The sequence below is a fragment of the Sorex araneus genome, chromosome 1, assembly GCF_027595985.1.
Source record: "Sorex araneus isolate mSorAra2 chromosome 1, mSorAra2.pri, whole genome shotgun sequence".
Classification (NCBI taxonomy): Eukaryota; Metazoa; Chordata; class Mammalia; order Eulipotyphla; family Soricidae; genus Sorex; species Sorex araneus.
Window position 1 is genome coordinate 191,996,116 of NC_073302.1, and position 21,990 is coordinate 192,018,105.

The 21,990-nt window shown below is 41.1% G+C and overlaps 1 pseudogene; it reads right to left on the reverse strand.

Annotated features, from left to right (window-relative positions):
- The window catches only part of LOC129402070 (1-acyl-sn-glycerol-3-phosphate acyltransferase alpha-like), a 30,505-nt pseudogene extending 9,000 nt beyond the window's left edge, over window positions 1–21,505 (reverse strand).
- Window positions 21,506–21,990: the final 485 nt, after the last annotated feature.

Sequence of the window (21,990 nt, forward strand, 5' to 3'; positions counted from 1 at the left end):
CTCAAGTATCTCTACATGCAAGGAAATAACCTGAAGAACAAGGTATTCTCAGTAGCCACCTGGTATAAATAACTGAACAGATCAGTTCTGAAGAAACTGGGAATCTAAACTCCACCATTAACACCAATTAAAAAAAGGGATCTTGGCTACAGAGGCAGACAGGGACAGAAACCCAGGCAAGTCCTCAAGTCCATCAAAACTCTGAAATCTTGTAAAGGAAGACCTCAAATCAATGCAATGCATTTGCAACAGAAATCAAGCTAGCACTGGCAAATGAAATAAGCAATCATTGGACATGAAACAACCAACTGGAAGAGAAACTGTTTCAGAGGATGAGAGATTCCATACAACTGGAATTAAAAGAGCTAAAGAACACTGGAATTAAAATAGTAGCAGAATTTCATTGGGGGAAAATCATATAGATGAACTTCAAGAGAAACTACAAGTCAGCATTGATAAGGAAGTAGCAAAAGAAAAGAGAAGCAAAATAATAGAAGAGAATGTAAATACTTAAGAGAAATAAGCAAATTATAGGGACATTAGAAGGTGAGGAGAAAGTGAAAGGAAGAACAGGTGGTCAGAGAAATCCTTGCTGGGAACTGCCCTACTCTTTGGAGGGAGACAGCTGCACACGAGAGGCCCAGAGTTCCAAACGGAGACAAGTAGAACAACACCAAGACATCAAGTCATTTTGATCAAAATGACAAAAAGCAGAGAAAGACACAGGATAGACATAGGCTCAGAGTGAAAGTACTGAAAACAATTATAGGAGTCAATGGAAAAAGAACAAACAAAAACACTGCAACAGTCATACTTATATCAGACCAAATTGCATTCAATCTAAAGAAAGTAATTAGAGACAGGGACTGACACTACTTGTTGGTCAAGGAAACAATGGATCAAGAAGTACTAACTCTAACCAACATGTACACACCAATGTAGGGTCAGAAAAGTTTGTAAGTCTTTTGTTCACAAACATAAAGGAACACATGGATGGAAACAATAGTTGTGGGAGACTTCAGTTCATCACTGTCACCACTGGACTGATCAACTGAACAGAATATCAGTAAAGAAACAAGAGACTTCTATAAAGAAACTAGGAAACCTGGGACCAACGGGGCTCTCCATACTCAAAAAGCCTAATACACATTCTTCTCCAGTGCACATCTTCCAAGATAGGCCACATTTTAGGACTTTAATTTATATAAATTCACAAACACAACAACCATAGTAAGCATCCAAGGACACGGAGATTGAAATCAACCATAAGAAGATGTGGTGAAACTCTAACTCTGGAGACTCAGTAGCATGCTGCTAAATAAAAGCTCAATCAAGGAAGAAATAAAAATATATACCTTGTTGGGGGTATGGTGCCACCAGCAGGTTAACCTGTACCTGCAGGGCAAGTGCATCAGCAGCCTGATGGTGACTTCAGTCTTCCTGATACCCCAAAATTGCCGCTTTGCCTTTGGACGGACCTCGACAACTTGAGGTCAAGTTTACCAAGAAATTAAATGGCCAAAGCTGATGTATGTGGGAGCCATGCCCACAAACCACCTCCAGCTCAGCTAAACAAGCTCATTTATCAGCCTAATTTCAAAGACCCATAAATAAATCTCTAAAGATATCAAAAGCCACAGTTAATCTCAGACCCGTACATGGCTGAACAGACCAGGGTAAATCAAGGGGGGTGGGCTTTCCTGGGGCCTGCCCAAGCAGAGTCCCTGGAAATCGCTTGCTTCCACAATCCAAAATCACTGCCATACCCCTGGCCTTACTCCACCATCTCAGGACGGACCTCACCAAAATATAATCTGCTGAAAGTTTAGCATGTGGGTTTTGTGACTGAAATCTCCAGGCTTTCTCAGGGTCAGGATGGGCTACTGCCCCACACCTCCCTGTACTTCCAGAAGCCCCATCAGTCACATCCACACCCCAAAGCGGCCACCCAGTTGAAAAGCCACTCCAGCCTTACCTTCCCGATGAAAACAGTGAATGCGCTGAACAAACACCATGACCTCTTAGCACCTGCATTGCAAACCATAATGCACAAAAGGAAAAGGAGAGAGACAGAGCAAGAAGGAAACTGGCACCCATAGAGGGAGGCTAGTAGTGGGGCAGTGGGGTGTTGGGGGATGGTGCTGGGGAAACAGGGGACATTGGTGGTGGGAGATATACACTGGTGGAGGGATGGTGTTGGATCATTGTTTGACTGAAACCAAATTATGAACAGCTTTTTAATGGTCTACCTCATGGATTTTCAATTAAGAAAAACTTTTTAAATTTTAATTTATTTATTTATTTATATTGAATCACCATGTGGAAAGTTACAAAGCTTTCAGGCTTAAGTCTCAGATATACAGTGCTCAAACACCCATCCATTCACCAGTGCACATATTCCACCACCAAGAATCACAGTATACCTCCCCCATCCCCCCACCTTCCAGCCCCCCACCCCGCCTGTGTTGCTGATAAATTTCACTTTACTTTCTCTTTACTTTGATTACATTCAATATTTCAACAAAAAACTCACTATTATTGTTTGGAGTTTCTCCCCCCCCAAAGTCGGAAGGAAAATTTATTACAAATTAAAAAATATAATGTGGAGTTTATGTCTAGTTTAATTAGCTTAATCAATGGCTGAATAAATAGCAGTACTCTACATTAAAAATATGTATTTTGAGACTAATTATAATGATAAAACAAATGATCAAAGCTATAGGACACAGTAAAATCAGTATTTAGGAAGAAACTCAGCAATACAGGCCTACATTACAAAAGAAAAAAAAAGGTAAAGTCAACAATCTAAATGCACAACTTAATATCTGGAGAATCAACAACAGCTTAACTCAAGGACTAGTAGAAAAAATGAAATTATAAAAAACAGCAGAAATCAATGATATAGATTTCAAGAAAACAATACAAAGAATCAATGGATGCAGGAGCTAGTTCTTCAAAAGAATAACAAGACTGACAAACTTTTGGCTTGATTCATGAGAAAAAAAAGTGCTCAGGTATGTTGGATCAGAAATGAAAGAGGGAGAAATTACAACATAACCCTCAGAAATATAAGACATCATGAGAGCTTACTATGAACAACTCCACTCTGTTGAATTGTAGAACCTAGAAGAAATGGACAGATTCCTAGAAACATGTTATCTCCCAAAATTGAATGAGGAGGAAGTAGAAAGCCCAAGCAGGTCAGTTGGCAGCAAGAAAATTGAAACATGAATTAAGAATCTCCCCAAGAATAAAATTCCTTGTTCAGATGGTTTTACAACTCAGTTTTACCAAACCTTCAGAGAAGACTTACTGTCACTGATCATTAAGCTCTTCTAAAATACTGGAAAAAGAGGAATCTTTCCGAACACATATATGAAGGTAACATTGTGCTGATACTCAAAGCAAGCAGGGATAATTTTTTATTTTATTTTTTTATTTTTTTAGTTTATTTTTTTAAACTCGAAGGTATATATGCTTAGATGACATAATTTGAATAAGGTATATTACATGTATATTAGATGATGTTCTTCCTTTCTAAAATTTTAACATTATTTAGATATCTTTATTTATTTATTTATTTATTTATTTATTTTTTAAAATTTATTTATTTTTAATTAGAGAATCACCGTGAGGGCACAGTTACAGATTTATACACTTTTGTGCTTATACTTCCCTCATACAAAGTTTGGAACCCATCCCTTCACCAGTGCCCATTCTCCACCACCCGTAAACCCAGTGTCCCTCCCACCCTCCCCAATCCCATCTCCCCCCCACCCCACCCTGCCACTGTGGCAAGGCATTCCCTTCTGTTTTCTCTCTCTAATTAGCTGTTGTGGTTTGCAATAAAGGTGTTGAGTGGCCGCTGTGCTCAGTCTCTAGCCCTCATTCAGCCCGCAACTCCCTTCCCCCACATGGCCTTCGACTACAATGTAGTTGGTGATCGCTTCTCTGAGTTGACCTTTCCCCGGAACGTGAGGCCAGCCTCGAAGCCATGGAGTCAACCTCCTGGTACTTATTTCTACAGTTCTTGAGTGTTAGTCTCCCACTCTGTTATTCTATACACCATAGATGAGTGCAATCTTTCTATGTCTGTCTCTCTCTTTCTGACTCATTTCACTCAGCATGAAACTTTTCATGCCCATCCACTTGACTACAAAATTCTTGACCTCCTTTTTTCTAACAGCTGCATAGTATTCCATTGTATAGATGTACCAAAGTTTCCTCAACCAGTCATCCGTTCTGGGGCATTCGGGTTTTTTCCAGATTCTGGCTATTGTAAACAGTGCTGCGATGAACATACATGTGCAGATGTTGTTTCGATTGTACTTTTTTGCCTCTCTGGGATATATTCCCAGCAGTGGTATTGCTGGGTCAAATGGGAATTCAATATCTAATTTTTTGAGAGTCGTCCAAATTGTTTTCCAGAAGGGCTGAACCAGTCGGCATTCCCACCAGCAGTGAAGAAGGGTCCCTTTCTCCCCACATCCTCTCCAACAGCGGTTGCTTTTGTTCTTTTGGATGTGTGCTAGTCTCTGTGGTGTGAGGTGGTATCTCAAAGTTGTTTTGATCTGCATCTCTCTGATGATTAGTGATGCAGAGCACTTTTTCATGTGCCTTTTGGCCATTCGTATTTCTTCCTTGGTAAAGTTTCTGTTCATTTCTTCGCCCCATTTTTTGATGGGGTTGGATGTTTTCTTCTTGTAGAGTTCAACCAGTGCTTTATATACCATTGATATCAACCCCTTATCAAGCAGGGATAATTTTAAAAGGAAATTTTAGACCAATCTCCTTGATGAACATTGATATAAAAATCCTCAACAAAATCTTAGCAAATCAAATCCAACAGCACACCAAAAAAAATCATACCATGTTAAATAAGTTGGTTTCAACTCATGGATACAAGAATGGTTCAATATATGCAAATAAATTAACATAATACACCACATAGATAAAATGATGATAAAATTATATGATCAAATAAATAGATGCAGAAAAAGTTATTGACAAGACCCAACATTCATGATAAAAGCTCTCAACAACTATAATTTTCACAGGTAAGTGCTGAAAGTAGACAAAAGACAAACATAACTTCTTAGTACCTGTATTACAAAGCATAATGCCATAAAGGAGAGAGAGCAAGTGAGAGAGAAAGAGAGAGAGAGAGAGAGAGAGAAAGAGAAAGAGAAAGAGAAAGAGAAAGAGAAGAAAAGTACTTGCTGTCGAGGCAGGCTGGTGGTGGTGCTGTGGGGAAGTGACAGGAGGGAAACTGGGGAAATTGGTGGTGGGGAATGTGCATTAGTGGAGGGATGGGTGTTGGAACATTGACTGAATATGACTGAAATCCAACTATGAACAGCTTTGTAACTATGTATCTTATAGTGGTTAAATTAAAAAACAAGACAATAAATCTCACAAATAAATCTCGCAAGATTCAAGCTGCAGAGATGACCCCAGATATCACAACAGGTTGAACTTCATCCGGACAACTGGAGAGGGGCGGCGAGTCCCTCTGCCTGCCCCAACAGAACCTCATCAGCTGAAAACCTCCAGAACTCAACCGCTGCCATGCTCATAGCTGATCTCCACACTCTGGGTCAAGCCCCTCATGCATGAGAATGAATCCACTGAAAACCTCATGTATGAGGCTTTTTTTTAATTTTTAAAATTTTATTGAGTCACCGTGAGATAGTTACAAGCTTTCATGTTTGGGTTACAATCTCACAATGATCAAACACCCATCCCTCCACCAGAGCACATTCCCCACCACCAGTATCCCAGACATACCCCCCCTTCCCCACCCTCCCCCTGCCTCTATGGCAGACAATATTCCCCATACTCTCTCTCTACTTTTGGGCCTTATGACTTGCAACACAGACACTGAGAGGTCATCATGTTTGGTTCATTATCTACTTTCGGCACACATCTCCCATCCCGACTGATTCCTCCAGCCATCATTTTCTTAGTGATCCCTTCTCTATTCCATCTGCCTTCTCCCCTTCACTCATGAAGCAATCTTCCAGCTATGGGGCAATCCCCCTGGCCCTTGTATCTACTGTCCTTGGGTGTCAGCCTGGTATGAGGCTTTTGTGATTGGAGCCTCCAGGCTCTTGTGGAGCTGGACATGGGAGACTTCCACCCACACCCCTGTTTTCCTGGAGCCTGGAGGCCACACCCACATACCACATTCAGCTCCATTTAAACCCATTAATGGCCACGATTCAGAGACTCACAAATAAATCTTGCAAGAGAGCCACAAGTTGTATTACCCTATCTAAAGTCTCAGAACCCCTGGAGTGTGCAGCTGCAGAAGTGGCCGGGCAAGTTTTTATACTCTACTCCACATAATAGGCTTGGGTGGTGGGGGGGGTAACTAAAGACGGTGGGAAGATGTTATGGTGGTGGGATTGGTGTTGGAGTACTGAATGTGGTAAATTACTGTGAACTACTTTATTAAAGTAAATTAACCAGGGAAACAAAATAAAACAAAACAAATCCTCAACAAAATAAGAATGGAAGAACTTCCCTCGAGATAGTAACAGCAGTTTATAAAATGACAATTTTTGGATTATAGCTCTAAGCATTTTAAGAAGTAACATTGGTTTGTCCTTTCTTCCTCAAAGGAAGCTTAGGCTTACTGAGTTACACCCACCATAGTGACGAGGTGCACCCAAGTCCACTGGGGCACTCCCAATTCTCTGTGTTTATCTTTTACCTATCCTGTGTGCTCTTCTTCCTCTGTTAGTCACAAATATCTCTAAATTAGACATGGTAACTTGTGAAGTCAAATCTTCTGAGGGCTCTGGATTTTGTATATGTCAGTGAAATATTGCTTTTCTCTTTTTTATGTCCTTTGCATAGTTTATTCTAGAGCAATGTCCTTTTTTGTGTAGGAACAGTAAAACAGTTAATGCTATGCTTTAGTAACATGGGAGTTAATTGACTCCAGATAATATTTACTCCTGGGCATTTGTCATATTTATTTGACTTAGCCTCAGTTGCTCTTAGTTTCTAACACCCCAAAAGGGGGTCCCGCCAAAGGATTGAATGGACCCAGGGCAAGCCATAAGCTACTTTGGCTTCAAGAAGGAACAGGTTAAGCACCATAAGAAGTACAATAAGATAAGAGCATAGTCATGGGACAAACTCTAACATGACCCAAAAAGAAGTAGCTGAGTAAGGACCCTGTTGGGGTTAGGAAAAACTAACCTGGCCTGAGGACTGTAGTTTGGGATATATAGCAAGATGTCTCCAGGAAAAGCCACCCTTTAAGCTTAATATATCTCTTACTGTGTTCATACAAAATGACTAGCCATATTATTACAAAGTAAATTTATTATGATTGTTTAAATGGATTACCAGCAAAGGAAAGGAGAAAGCAGTATAAGCTTGATGGAATCCTGCCCTTGGGTGGATCTCCTAGCAAGAAACTGGAGTAGTGTAGCCCCAAATGAGATTCTGTCCTTAGGTAAATCTAGAAGAACTTCCTCTACAGGAAGGGCTTTATGTCTATTCATAGTTTGTGATAATATTACACACCTATATGTAATTGCTAACCCAGACCCTCATAATTTCTCTATAACAATGTGGTGAAACTTGAATAAATGGCCACTGATTACCGCTGATTCCTTTGACACCTGGTTGGAGGGACCGTGATTGGCCCCGAACGTACCAGGGGACCCCCAGGTCACTGTGGAATGGTGACTCTGAACAATGTAGCTCATAGCAATACTCCTGGATTGGAAGAATCAATATTGTTAAAGTGATTCTCTTACCTAAGCTATTATATATATTCAATGCAGTTCCTATCTAAATTCAGATGATGTTCTTCAAGGACCTAGAGAAGTCAATAAAGTTTTATGGAATAAGAAGAGACCATGAATAGCTAAAGTCAGACTGAAATATAAGAAATTAATAGGTTTCTTATTCTCATTACCTAATTTGGAATGTGTTATAAAACTATAGTGATTAAAACTGCGTGGCACTGGAATAAAGATAGACCCTCTGACGAATGGAATCGAATACCCAGTGACAAAACCCCATATACATATGGACAGTTAATTTTTGATAAGGGAGCTGAATACACAAAATGGAATAAAGATAGCTTCTTCAACAAATGGTTCTAGGAAAACTGAATAACTATGTATAAGAAATTAAAACTGGATCCATATCTCACATCCTAAAGAAAAGCCAATTCAAAGTTGACCAAAGAGCTCGAGAACTATCCTGAAACTATAAAGTACACTGAGGAATAGCACTGTATCACTGTCGTCCCATTGTTCATTGATTTGTTCTAGTGGGCACCAGTAAATGTCTCCATTGTGAGGCTTGTTGTTCCTGTTTTTGGCATAGCGAATACACCATGAGTAGCTTGCCAGGCTCTGCCTTGCAGGCAGGGTACTCTCGGTAGCTTGCCGGGCTCTCTGAGAGGTACAGAGGAATCGAGCGTGTAAGGCGAATGCCCTGCCTTCTGCGCTATCGCTCCAGTGCACACTGAGGAATATATAGGCACAATGCTTCATTATTTCGATCTCAGAAGCCTCTTCAATAATTTAATATCACTTGCAAAGACAACAAAATCAAAGATCAATGGGACATAGCAAATTTAAGAATTTCTGTATAGAGAAGGAAACATGGGCTAAAACTAAAAGACAGATTACTGAAGGAGGGAAAACATTTGCATTCAACACATCAGATATATCCAGGGTATATAAGGTACTCACAAAGATCAACCAAAAAAAAAATCCAAAACCTCCACCAAAAAATGAGGAGAGGGAGCCCTAGTCGGGCCCGTGCTCGGCTCCGGCCGGCCGGGTTTTCGGCCCGGGCGCCCATGCCCCTGCAGAGCCGGTGGATGTGGAACAAGCGGGAACCAGAGACAGCTTTAGGAATTGGGGTTCCAGCAAGTGCCTGCACCCATGTATGGAGACTGTGAATTAAGCCTTTGCCCCACGCCGGCTAATGGAGGAAAGAACCTTCCTTCTTGGTCTCTCTCCCCTCCGGGAGAAGGCGTGGTGTCCGACATTTTGTGGGTCCGTTGAGAAGGTACGAACTTGGTGGCGCGGAAAAAAAGAAAAAAATGTGTGCTTTGAACTTGAAACAGCCGCAGGATACAGAGCCAGCCCTAGTCGGGCCCGTGCTCGGCTCCGGCCGGCCGGGTTTTCGGCCCGGACGCCCATGCCCCTGCAGAGCCGGTGGATGTGGAACAAGCGGGAACCAGAGACAGCTTTAGGAATTGGGGTTCCAGCAAGTGCCTCCACCCATGTATGGAGACTGTGAATTAAGCCTTTGCCCCACGCCGGCTAACGGAGGAAATATGTAATTTCTGGCAGAATTTTCCCAGGACTTTATACAGAAATCCAAAACCGCGCGGACGCTGCCGCGTCCGCGCGACTTAACATTTATAATTGTCATCAATGTGAAAGGGTTCCATTTGAACAGGTCAGACTTGGGGGGGAAACTCCAAATAATAACAGTAAGTTTTTGTTGAAATATTGAAGGTTCTTAATGTAACAGCCACCTCTGGACTATGAGCTAAGCAAAAGCCCCACGCTGGCCAACGTGGCGTGGAGTACACCATACTATGAGGCGCAGGAAGGGGGATGAGGGGGAAAAATTAAAAAAAAAAAATGGAAAAGGAAAAAGAGAAAAAAAGAGAGAGAGAGAGAGTTATGTCAACTATAGTGAGTTTTGTGTTGAATTATGGAATGTAATCAAGGTAAAGAAAAAATGAAGTGAAATTCATTAGTTATACAGTAGGGGGTAGGGGGTGGGGGCGGGGGGTAAACTGGGGTTTCTGGTGGTGGAATTTGGGCACTGGTGAAGGGATGGGTGTTTGAATATTGTATAACTGACATATAAACCTGAGAACTTTGTAACTTTCCACATGGTGATTTAATAAAAATTAAAAAAAAAAATGATCACTATCTAAAGCCAAAAAAAAAAAAATGAGGAGAGGAAATAAAGTCACTTCTTAGAAGAAGACAGGTGGATGGCCAGTGGGTCTGTGAAAAGGTGCTCAGTATCACTTACCAATAGGGAAATCCATATCAAGACAACAGTGAGATATCATCTTGTACCAGTGAAAATGCACAAATCAAAAATACTGGAACAATCTTTGCTGGCACAGATGTGGTGAAAAAGGAACTTTCAGCTACTGCTGGTGGGAATGTTGTTTCCTGTGGGAATGTTGTTTGGCTCAACCCCTGTGGAAAACAGTATGGAGTGTTCTCAGTAACTTAATTAGAATTGAGCCAGAAATTTCACTTCAGGGCATCTATTCTCAGGAAATAAAACACTCATTCAAAAGAACATGTGCACACCATTTTCACTGCTGCACTTAGTACAATAGCTAAGATTCAGAATCAATCCAGGTATCCCTCGACAGGTGGATGAATTATGAAGATATACACACAATGGAATACAGCTGCGAGGAAAGATGAAATCATGCAATTTTCTGCAACGTGTTTGGAAATGGAATATCAATGCAAAGTAAGAGGTAATCCAGAGAAGGACAAACACAATGATTTCACTTATCTATGGTATGTAGAATAACAGGACGAGGAAACAATGTAGCAAAGGGGGGATGTTTTGATCCTAGAGTTTAGTAAGGAGAAAGAAAGATATCAGGCAGGAGTGAAGAAGAACATGAGAAAGGTAAGGAGTAGGACAATGGGAATCAGGGGGCCTCAGTTATGCAAATGGTGTGGGAGCATGGTAGAGCCATATATATCCAAAGCATAGACTTAATAATGCTGAAAACATTTGATCTAAATTACAACAACAGAACTCTGTAAGTGTGTCTGTCAATTGGTGGAGTGAAATTAGTGGGGAGGGGGCTCTGAAAGTGCCAGTGTCTGCACCCACATCCCACTGCCATTTAAACATTCCAGCTTCACAGCCATGTGACTTGTCTTGGAAGGGATGTCCAGTCCAGCCAATGAAACTCACAGGTACACTGGTCTTAGGGCTGAAGACCCTGAGGCCCCCTCATATATGGGGTAGGCTAGGAATCCTTCTAGCTCCACAGATGTTGAGTTCCTGGATCATGCATCCTCTTACACATCCGTCATGTGACCCCTTCAAATCCCACAATACTGACAGCTCAGTAGGAATACAGCAAATTAGATGTGAAAATAGAAATTAGATGGGAAAGTAGATCCATCAGGACGTAGGAGGGCAGTCATCCTGGTCTTGTAGTTGGTGAAGGACAGGTGAGCATTGCAAATACTTTTCCCAGCTTTGATTGAATATGATGTGGTCAATTTCATTGTGAAACTGTCCACCAGGAGACTCCCATGTCCAACGTTTAAATTCGCCTTCTGGAACTGTGAGTTACCATGGATGGTCTTGGTTGACACGATTAACTCAGACAGTCTCTCACCCTGTTCATTCCATTCTAGGCCATGGGTCCCAATGTGGAGTTTTTCGGGTGACCTTCTCGGTCCTATCTTGGCATTAAAATCACCAACAGTGATCTTGTAGAAGGTGTGGTCTTCTTTATAGAACTTCTCCAGCTCCATGTAGAACTTCTCAATTTCTTCTTTATTGTAGTTGGATGTTGGTGTGTAGACAACGAAGATAGAAACTGCCGGCAGTGAGCCACATCTATTCAAGCATAATCATTCAATTTGGCTTGTTAGGCATTTGAATGAATCAATGCTCATGGCCAAGTTCGTGTTGACAAGGACACTGACACCACTGATGCCTCTGTTGTCGCATGTTCTGAGGAACAGTTCTTCTCCAGTGTTGGAAAAGGCGTGATGTGATTGATGCCTTCTCATTTCAGTCATTTTCAACTATTATGGTCATACTGGTCCCTTCTCTATCCTGACTGCACTTCGTCCCTCATAGATTTATGGCAAATTTCCAACCATTGATCAGTCTTCCTGGTCCTGTTTGGCCTGGCCTTGGATACTAATTTCATACTATTTATTTGTTTATTTAATTGAACCACCGTGAGTACAGTTACAAAGCTTTCCAGTCTAAGTCTTGGTCATACAATGATCAAACACGCATCCCCTCACCAGTGCACACCCTCCACCACCAAGAACCCCAGTATACCCCCCATCCTACCCTCCCCTCATTTGTGTGGCAGATGATTTCCACTTTACTCTCTCTCCACTTTGACCACATTAAATATTTTGACAAAAGATCCACCATTATTATTTGGAATTTTCCCCAACAATCAGACCTGCCGAAAATGCATCACTAGATCATTTGTTTTCTATTGCTAATGTGCTGCTATGAAGAACAGTTTTGATTTCTGATATTTTAATAATTAATCTTGAGGGATTTATGCCCAAAGCTGCTGGTTCCGAGATTGATTTATGTGCAACTGGGATCATGGCCATTCAGGAGTCAGGAGCCATTCATGGGTGGCAACTTGGGGCCTCATTGGGGTGGGGAGAGGGGCCGGCTCCACCCCCCACCCCTTGAGGCTTGAGTGTGGCTGCTCTCTCTCTAGTTTTAGGCAGGGGCAGATGCTATATCATTTATTTTCCATTGCTTACTTTGCATATCAGGAAAGGTCGTGTGGCCGCTTATGCAGCTGCGTGCTTTGGAGGAATAGTGCTGTAGCCACATACCGGAGCCATGCTTGTAGAAACTCATGGTCGTCGGAATTCCATCTGGAGAAGGCTGGGAGACTGCACCTGCTCCATCTGGGGTGTCCCAGAGATATCAGCTCGGTATGGGGCCTGGAGAATTCTCCGGTGTTGTGGTGCCCGCCAGCTTTCTTTACTGCTGAGTGCAGCAAGATGGCCAGTTGCATACTATTTTTTAAAAGATATTCTACAAATGAGTGGTCATTTTATATCTTCCCTCTCTGACTCACTTCATTCAAGATGGTACACTGCATTCCATCCATTTATAAGCAAATTTTATGATTTCACTTTTCCTAACAGCTGCACAGTATTCCATTGTGTAGATATACAACACTGTGCAGATTTCCAAAATTTTTTATTATTTTATTATTAATTTTTTAATTTTTTTATTAGTGAATAACCATGAGACAAAGTTACAGACTTACAGGCTTTCATGCTTATGTTTCAGTCATACAATGATCAAGTACCCATCCCTCAACCAGTGCCCATTTTCCACCACCAATGGTCCCAGCATCCCTCTCACCACCCCCACCCTGTCACCTTCACCCCACCCTGCCTCTGTGGCAGGGCATTCCCATTTGCTCGCTCTCTCTTTTTGGGTGCTGTGGTTTGCTACAGAGGTATTAAGTAGGCATCATGTTCAGTCAATAGTCTATTTTCAGCCCGTATCTTCCATCCCTAGTGTACCCACCTACCCTTTGCTTGGTGATCCCTTCTCTATCAGAGCTGCTTCTTCACCTAGCATGTGAGGTCAGCTTCCAAGCTGTGGAGTACTCCTTTTGGTACTTATCTCTACTATTCTTGGGTGTTAGTCTCCCATTCTGTTACTTTATATTCTACAAATGAGTGCAATCTTTCTATGTCTGTCCCTCCCTTTCTGACTCATTTCACTTATCATGATACTTTCCATGTTAATCCACCTATATGCAAATTTCATGACTTCATATTTTCTAACAGCTGCATAGTATTCCATTGCGTAGATGTACCAAAGTTTCTTTCATCTGTTCTCAGGCACTTGGGTTTTTTCCAGATTCTGGCTAGTGTGAACAGTGCTGCAATGAACACACAGGTGCAGATGTCACTTTTACAATATTTTGCATCTCTGGGATATATTCCCAGAAGTGGTATTGCTGGGTCAAATGGGAGCTTAATTTCTAAACTTTTGAAAGGTGGCCATACTGTTTTCCAAAAGCACCGAACCAGTCGGCATTCCCACCAGCAGTGAAAGAGAGTCTCTTTCTCCCCATATCCGAACCAACACTGGTCGCTTTTGTTGTTTTGGATGTGGGCCAGTCTCTGTGGTGTAAGGTGGTATCTCATTGTTGTTTTGATCTGCATCTCCCTGATGATTAGTGATGAGGAGTATTTTCTCATGTGTCTTTTAGCCATTCGGATTTCTTACTTGAGGAAGTTTCTGTTCATTTCAACGCCCCATTTTTTGATGGGGTTGGGTTTTCTACTTGTGGACTTCAACCAGTGCTTTGTAAATGCTTGATATCAACCCCTTATCTGATGGGCATTGGGTGAATATCCTTTCCCATTCTGTAGACTGTCTTTGTATTCTGGTCGCTGTATCTTTTGAGGTACAGAAGCTTCTCAGTTTAAAATAGTCCCATTTGTTTATTTCTGTTTCCACTTGCCTGTTCAGTGGTGAGTCCTCTTTGAAAATGCCTGTAGCTTCATTGTCATGGAGGGTTTTGCAGACCTTATTTTCAATGTACCTTATGGATTCTGGTCTAATGTTGAGGTCTTTAATCCATTTTGATCTGATTTTTGTGCATGGTGTTAGGTAGAGATCTGAGCCCATTTTTTTGCATGTAGCTGTCCAGTTTTGCCAGCACAATTTGTTAAACATGCTTTCCTTGATCCGCTTCACATTTCTTGCTCCCTTGTCAAAGATTAAGTGATCATATATTTGAGGTTGTGTGTAAGGATATTCAACCCTGTTCCATTGGTCTGCTACTCTGCCTTTGTTCCAGTACCATGCAGTTTTAATTTTTACCGCTTTGTAGTAGAGCTTGAGGTTAGGGAAGGTGATGCCTCCCATCTTCTTTCACCCCAAAATTGCTTTAGCTATTTGTGAGGGTTTGTTGTTCCATATGAATTTTAGAAGTGTTTGGTCCACTTCCTTGAAGAATGTCATGGGTATCCTTATAAGGATCGCATTGAATCTGTATAATACTTTGGGAAGTATTGCCATTTTGACAATGTTAATCCTCTCAATCCACGAGCAGGGGATGTGCTTCCATTTCCTCGTGTCCTCTTTTATTTTGTGAAGTAACGTTTTGTAATTTTCTCTGTAAAGGTCCTTCACCTCCTTAGTTAAGATGATTCTGAGGTACTTGATTTTCTGAGGTATGATTGTGAACAGGGTTGCTTTTTTTCATATCACTTTCTTCTCTCTCATTATTTGCATATAGGAAAGCCATGGACTTTTGCGTATTGATTTTATAGCCTGCGACTTTACTATATGACTCTATTGTTTCGAGGAGTTTCTTGGTAGAAGCTTTGGGGTTCTCTAAATATAGTATCATATCAGCTGCGAATAGTGAGAGCTTGATTTCTTCCTTTCCTATCTGGATGCTCTTAATGTCTTTTTCTTGTCTGATCGCTATTGCAAGTACTTCCAGTACTATATTGAACAGAAGTTGTGAGAGTGTCTTGTCCCTTATCTTAGAGGGAAGGCCCTTAGTTTTCCCCCATTGAGGATCATGCTTTCTATAGGCTTGTGGTAGATGGCTTTGACTATATTGAGGAAGTTCCCATTTTGGTGAGAGTTTTCACAATGAACGGGTGCTGGATCTTGTCAAATGCTTTCTCTGCATCTATTGATTATCTATATGATCATATGGTTTTTATCTTTACTTTTGTTGATATGGTGGATTATGTTGATTGACTTCTGAATGTTAAACCATCCTTGCATCCCCAGGATGAATCCCATTTGGTCGTGGTGTATGATCTTTTTGATGAGTTGCTGGATTCTATTCGCTAATATTTTGTTGAGGATCTTCACATCCGTGTTCATCAGCGATATTGGCCTGTAGTTTTCTTTTTTTGTGGTGTCTCAGTTTGCTTTTGGTAGTAGGGTGATATGTGCCTAATAGAAACTGTTTGGGATTGTTTCTGTTTCCTCGATTTCCTGGAAAAGCTTGAAAAGAACTGGCAATAGGTCCTCTTTAAATGTTTGGAAGAATTCACTAATGAATCCATCTGGACCTGGATTTTTGTTTCTGGGGAGACTTTTGATTACAGTTTCGATTTCCTTGATAGTAATGGGTCTATTTTGGTATTCCAAATCATTTGGTTCAGTTTTGGGTGGCTGTAAGAATCCAGGAATTTATCCATTTCTTCTAGAATCTCTTGTTTCATGTTGTACAGACTTTTAAAGTAATCTTTGATGATCTTTTGAATTTCTTTGGTTTCCGTTGTGATGTTCCCCCCTTTCATTTCTGACTCAGTTTATTAGAGTTCTCTCTCTTTCTTTGTGAGTCTTGCTAGTGGTTTATCAATTCTATTTATTTTTTCAAAGAACCAGCTCTTAGATTCATTGATCTTTCAGATTGTTTTTTGGGTTTCCATATCATTGATTTCTGCTCTGTTTTATTATTTCTTTCCTTCTGCCTGGTTTGGGCTCCTTTTGTTGGTCCTTTTCTAAGGTCTTGAGCTGTGAGGTCAGGTTATTTATGTGGGCCCTTTCTTCCTTCCTGAGATATGCTTGCAGAGCTATAAATTTTCCCTTTAATACAGCTTTAGCTGTGTCCCACAGGTTCTGGTAGCTCATGTCTTCATTCTCATTTGTCCCAGGTACCTTTTGATTTCTTCCTTGATTTCCTCCCTGACCCACTCATTGTTCAACATTGAGTTGTTTAATTTCCAGGTGTATGGTTTGGTCCTCTGCGTCTGTGCATGATTAACTTCTATCTTCAATGCTTCATGGTCTGAGAAGATAGTTGATACAATGTCTATCTTCCTGATTCTATAGAGGTATGCTTTGTGGCCCAGCACATGATCTATTTTGGAGAATGTTCTGTGTGCATTGGAAAAGAATGTGTATTTTTTTTATGGGGATGCAAAGTCCTGTATAGATCTATCAGCCCTCTCTCTCCTATTTCTTCCTTCAAGGCCAGTGTTTCCTTGCTGAGTTTTGATCTTGTTGATCTATCCAGAGGTGATAAGGCGGTGTTGAAGTCTCCAACTACTATTGTGTTGCTAGCAATGTCCTCTCTAAAATCTGTTAGCAGTTGTTTTAAGTATTTTGTTGGTTCCTCATTAGATGCATGTACGTTTAGGAGTGTGAGTTATTCCTGCTGTATGTATCCATTAATTAGTAAGAAATGGCCTTTACTGTCCCTTCTAATCTTTTTCAACCTGAAATCTATATTGTCCGATACTAGTATGGCCACCCCAGCTTTTTTGAGGGAGTTGCTTGCTTGAAGTATTGTTTTCCACCCTTCAACTTTGAATCTGTGTTTGCTCTGACCATTCATATGTGTTCTTGTAGGCAGCAGAATGCTGGGTTCAGTTTCTGAATCCATTTTGCCACTTTGTGTCTCTTGATGGGTGCGTTTAGACCATTGATGTTGAGAGAGATTATTGTCATGGAGTTTTGTGCCATCTTTATGTAGAGGTTTGTTTTGCTTGTAGGTTTTTTTCTTTTCTTACAGGATCCCCTTTAGTCGTTCTTTTAAGTTTGGTTTTGAGCCTATGAAGTTCCTGAGCTGTTGTTTATCCATAAAATTGTGTATGGTTCCTTCAAGTTTGAAGTGAGAGCTTAGCCAGGTAAAGTACTCATGGTGAGGCATTCATTTCATTGATTTTTTTCACTATATCCCACCATTGTCTTCTGGCTTGGAGGGTTTTTCTGATAAGTCTGCTGTGTATCTAAGGGGTGCTCCTTTGTATGTGATTTCTTTTTTTGACCTTGCTGCTTGCAGTATTGTGTCCCTATCTGTGGCATCCATCATTCTGTTTATGATATGTCTTGGAGTCTTTTTATTAGGGTCTCTTCTAGCTGGCACCATTCGGACTCCTAGGATCTGAACATCTGCATTATCCAGCTCTGGGAACTTTTCAGCAATGATTTCTTTAACTGTGGCTTTCTCATTAGGGTTGCCTCCCTGTCCTTCTGGAACTCTAAAGATTCTTATTTATTCCTCTTGGCATCATCCCCTAGACCTCTGATTCGCCCTAGAGCTATTTTAAGATCTTTTCCAATTGTTTGTTCTAGCCTGTGGGCTTTCTGCTGCTCATCTTCAAGCTCACTAATTCTATCTTCAGCTGTAGCCATTCTACTGTTGAGGGCTCCCACTGTGTTTTTCATTTCGTCTACAGTGTCTTTTATTCGTGACATTTCTGAATGTAGCTTTCCTATTTCTGCTCTCATTTCTTCCTGTAATTTCTTCGCTGACTGCTCCACTGTTTCTTTAGGTTCGATGAACATTCTCAGAATTTCTTCTCTGAGTTCTTTATCAGAGAGATCACATTTGTGGGAAACCCCTGCTGAGGCTTCTGGACTCTTTTCTTCGCCCTCTCCTTGCTGTGGGGATTTGCCCTGTTTCTTCATGCTGTCACGGTTGTATGGAGGTGGGACCTTCCAGTTCACTAGAACTGATCTCTCTTTTTGTGAGTTTTCAATATTTGGTGCAATATTTGGTGCAATTGGAGTAGGCTAGTGGTTAATTTAGCCTTTTGTGTTTGAGGTAACTGGGGAGATCTCCACAAAGTTAGGTAGTGGGGATTGAGATGTCTGGCAAGTATAGTAAAATAGGGGAAAATAACTTCGGCCCCCTATAGGAGGCCATGCCCACTACCACAGAGGCCACGCCCCTTCGGCCACTGGATGTTGGGTTGAGATTGGGTCCTGGGGCCGTGCACATAGCGCGCGGGCACGGAAGGCTAGGAAGCTCAGTGAGGGGAGTGGGCGCACCTGAATGAGGAAGCATGAAGCGCAGGGTTGGCGGCGGCAGCGGCAGCTAGGGGCAGGGGTCCCTGTCCACTGGTCGCTGGGTTGAGATCGGGTCCTGGGGCTGCGGGCAGAGCGTACGGGCACACTGCAGATTTTTTTAAAAAAATTTTATTAGTGAATCACAGTGAGGTACAGTTACAGATTTGCATATTTTCCTGCTTATGTTTCAGTCATACAATAATCAAGTACCCATCCCTCCACCAGTGCCCATTCTCCACCACCAATGATCCCAGTATCCCTCCCACCCCCTGCCCCATCTCCCCAGCCCACCCTGCCTCTGTGGCAGGGCATTTCCTTTTGTTCTCTCTCTCCTTTTGGGTGTTGTGGTTTGCACTAGAGGTATTGAGTGGCCATCATGTTCAATCTGTAGTCTATTTTCAGCAAGCATCTCCCATCCCAAGTGGGTCCTCCAACCCCACTTTACTTGGTGTTCCCTTCTCTATCTGAGCTGCCTTTTCCCCCAGCATGTAAGGCTGGCTTCCAAGCCATGGAGCCAACCTCCTGGTACTTATCTCTGCTATTCTTGGGTTTTAGTCTCCCATTCTGTTATTTTATATTCCACATATGAGTGAAATCTCTCTATGTCTGTTTCTCTCTTTCTGACTCATTTCACTTAGCATGATACTTTCCATGTTGATCCACTTATATGCGAAGGTCATGACTTCATCTTTCCTAACAGTTGCATAGTATTCCACTTTGTAGATGTACCAAAGTTTCTTTAGCCAACCATCTGTTCTTGGGCACTCAGGTGTTTTCCAGATTCTGGCTATTGTAAACAGTGCTGCAATGAATATACAAGTGCAGATGTCATTTTGACTATACTTTTTTGCATCTCCAGGATATATTCCCAGAAGTGGTATTGCTGGGTCAAATTGGGAGCTCAATTTCTAATTTTTTGAGAATCAACCATACTGTTTTCCAAAAGGGCTAAACCATTCGGCATTCCCACCAGCAGTGAGGAGGGTCCCTTTCCCCCCACATCCACGCCAACAGCAGTCGCTTTTGTCCTTTTGGATGTGTGCCAGTCTCTGTGGTGTGAGATGATATCTTATTGGGGTTTTTTTTGTTTTTTTTTTTAATTTATTTTATTGAATCACCAAGTGGAAAGTTACAAAGTTCTCAGGCTTATATCTCAGTTATACAATGCTCAAACACCCATCCCTTCACCAGTACCCATATTCCACCACCAATAAAAACAAAAACAAAAAAAAACTAGTATACATCCCACCCCTCACTCCCCAAACCTCCCCCCCCCGTGTGTGACTGATAATTTCACTTCCTTTTCTCTTTACCTTGATTACATTCCAGATTTCAACACACAACTCACTATTGTTGTTGGAGTTTCAAAACAGACTCACTATTTTTGTTGGAATTTATCCCCCAAGAATATTTGATAATAAATTTTCCATTGATGAGAATGAAGAGATAAAAAGTCGCGTGGCCGCGGTATAAACAATTTCTGTGTTATAGTAATTAAGTCCACGGAGATTTAAGTTGGAAAATGAATCATTTCCCTGTTGTTTTGATCTGCATCTCCCTCATGATTAGTGATGTAGAGCATTTTCTCATGTGCCTTTTAGCCATTCGGATTTCTTCTTTGAGAAAGTTTCTGTTCATTTCATCACCCCAGTTTTTAATGGGTTTGAATGTTTTCTTCTTGTGGAGTTCAACCAGTGCCTTGTAAATGCTTGATATCAATCCCTTATCCGATGGGTTTGGGGTGAATATCCTTTCCCATTCTGTAGTCTGTCTTTGTATTTTGGTCACTGTTTATTTTGAAGTGCAGAAGCCTCTTAGTTTAAGATAGTCCCATTTGTTTATCTCTGTTTTCATTTGCTTGGCCAGTGGTGTGTCATCTTTGAAGATACCATTAGCTTCAACATTGTGGGGGTTTTGCCGACCTTGTCGTCAAAGTACTTTACGAATTCTGGTCTGATGTTGAGGTCTTTAATCCATTTCGATCTGACTTTTGTACATGGTGTTAGGTAGAGATCTGAGCCCATTTTTTTTTGCATGTAGCTGTCCAGTTTTGCTAGCACAATTTGTAAAAGAGGCTTTCCTTGTTTCACTTCACATTTCTTGCTCCCTTATCAAAGATTTGATGATCATATATTTGGGGGGGGGTCAGAATATTCAACCCTGTTCCATTGGTCTGCGGCTCTGCCTTTATTACAGTACCATGCTGTTTTAATTATTACCACTTTGTAGTAGAGTTTGATGTTGGGGAGGTTGATTCCTCCCATTTTCTTTTTCCCAAGAATGGCTTTAGGTATTCTTGGGGCTTATTATTATATATGAATTTCAGGAGTGTTTGCTCCATTTCTTTGAGGAACGTCATGGGTATCCTTATAGGGATCTTATTGAAGTTGTACAATGCTTTGGGAAGTATTGCCGTTTTGACAATGTTAATTCTCCCAATGTCTGAGCAGGGGATATCTCTCTATTTCTCGTGTCCTCTTTTGTTTCCTGAAGTTGCATTTTGTAGTTTTCTTTGTACAAGTCCTTCACCTCTTTAGTTAAGCTGATTCTTATGTACTTGATTTTGGGGGGCACGATTTGTGAATGGGATTGTTTTTTCATATCATTTTCTTCTCTCTCGTCATTTGTGTATAGGAAAGCCATGGACTTTTGGGTATTGATTTTATAGCCTGATTTTATAAACAATAACTTTACTATACAAGTTATTGTTTCTAGGAGTTTCTTGGTAGAAGTTTTAGGGTTCTCTAAGTATAGTATCATATCAGCTGCAAATAGTGAGAGCTTGATTTCTTCCTTTCCTATCTGAATGCCCTTAATATCTTATTTTTTTGCTAACCGTATTGCAAGTACTCTACCTGCTGTAATATCTCTCTGGACTTTCTACGTTCCAATTTTAAGTGTCTGTTCACACTTGCTTATGTTCTCCAGTCTAACATTCTTTACCTGTGAAGGTCATGATTCTTGGTCTCCCTGATGAAGAAAGGTGGGTAGTTGCTTTGGAAACAAAAAATAAGAACTTGCTGTTTCCTTTTTCAAATATAAAGAACAGGTATTTAATACTTAACCTGACTCAAATTACAAGATCCGTTTTGAGAAAAATTAGCCTCTGAGATGTTGAATTTGTCTCTATTCTAAATTAATAAAAACAAAATGGAGGAAACATTGAAGTGAATGAGAGGAAGGGTGATCTGTACTTTTCACTTATCTATTTTTTTTCACTTTGGGGACACATCCAATAACACACAGGGCTTAATCCTAGCTTCAAGAACACCTTCTTGATGGAGCTTGGGGGATCATGCATAGTGCAGGAGATTGAACCCACATCAACTGCATGCGAAGCAAGTGCTCTGCTGGTAGTAATGGTGTATTTAAAAAACCAGGCCATTTATTTAGGAACTTATTCTAAAGTGATACATAATAAAAATAAGATAAGTTTGAGGC